This window comes from Sinocyclocheilus anshuiensis, unplaced genomic scaffold (assembly GCF_001515605.1).
Source record: "Sinocyclocheilus anshuiensis isolate Anshui unplaced genomic scaffold, SAMN03320099.WGS_v1.1 scaffold1874, whole genome shotgun sequence".
Taxonomy (NCBI): domain Eukaryota; kingdom Metazoa; phylum Chordata; class Actinopteri; order Cypriniformes; family Cyprinidae; genus Sinocyclocheilus; species Sinocyclocheilus anshuiensis.
Window position 1 is genome coordinate 42,073 of NW_015546140.1, and position 1,320 is coordinate 43,392.

The window sequence follows — 1,320 nt, forward strand, 5'->3', positions numbered from 1 at the left end:
TCTCGTAGACGGTGCTCTCGCCGAAGTGATGGTGTCGACTACCTCTTGGGGTAGGTCACTCAGAACCTCCGCGTCCCATCCAGGGACCAGACATGAAGTTTCCAGAGATCTGGACACGGGGGCCAAAGGGTGCCCCGTCTCTGAGTCAGTAAATCCTTCCTCAGAGGAATCGGCCAAGGAGGGGCTGTCGCGAGGAGCATTAGTTCCGGGAACCAGGTCCGGGTAGGCCAATAGGGTGCCACCAACAGGACCTGCTCCTCGTCCTCCCTGACCTTGCACAGCAACTGTGCAAGAAGGCTCACTGGGGGAAACGCATACTTGCGAAGGCCCCGCGGCCAGCTGTGTGCCAGTGCATCCGAGCCGAGTGTTCCTTCGGTCAGGGAGTAGAACAACTGGCAGTGAGAGGTTTCTGGAGAGGCATACAGGTCTACCTGAGTGACTCTGAAACGTCTTCAAATCAGCTGGACCGTCTGGGGATGGAGTCGCCATTTTCCCGGGAGCGCAGCTTGAGACAGCTAGTCGGCTGCCCGGTTGAGCAGCCTCAGGAATGTGAACAGCACGAAGCGACCTCAGATGCTTCTGACTCCAAAGGATGGACCCGGTGAGTGCCGCGTTGCCACGCTCACCTCGGGACTTGGCCATGGAGCCAGTGCTGAAACGGTCTCCCAGCAGCCTCTGAAATTGTTTCAGTGGGACCGCCATCCTGCTATTGAATGTATTCAAGCCATTCAACACCGACTGAGCACGTTCCTGCGTGAGGTGTGCTGTCTGTTCGACCGAGTCCAACTCCATACCGAGAAAAGAGATCCTCTGCGTCGGGGAGAGTTTGCTCTTTTCCCAGTTGACCCGAAGGCCCAACTGGCTGAGTTGCGAGAGCACCAAGTCCCTTTGTTCACACACCTGATCCTGAGACTGAGCTAATATGAGCCAGTCGTCGAGGTAGTTGAGAATGCGAATGCCCTGTTCTCTCAGGGAAACAAGGGATGCCTCCGCAACTTACGTGAAGAGCCTGGGCGACAGGGACAGCCCAGAGGGCAGGACCTCGTACTGATATGCTCGTCCTTCGGACGTGAACCGCAGCAATGGTCTGTGGTGTGGAAGGGTCGACACATGAAGTGCTCATCCTTCAGGTCGATCGCTGCAAACCAATCTCGGGGACGGATGCACCCGAAGATGCGTTCCTGCGTCAACATCTTGAACGGTAACCGGTGAAGGGCCCGGTTCAAGACACGCAGGTCCAAGATTGGTCGTAACCCACCGCCTTTCTTGGGTACAATGAAGTAGGAGCTGTAAAACCCCATCTTCATATCGGCTGGAGGG

General features: G+C 56.7%; 1 protein-coding gene across 1 annotated transcript in view; it reads right to left on the reverse strand.

Annotated features, from left to right (window-relative positions):
- LOC107701176 (uncharacterized) overlaps positions 1-1,320 on the reverse strand; it is a 16,936-nt gene that overhangs the window by 5,773 nt on the left and 9,843 nt on the right. The window lies entirely within an intron of this gene.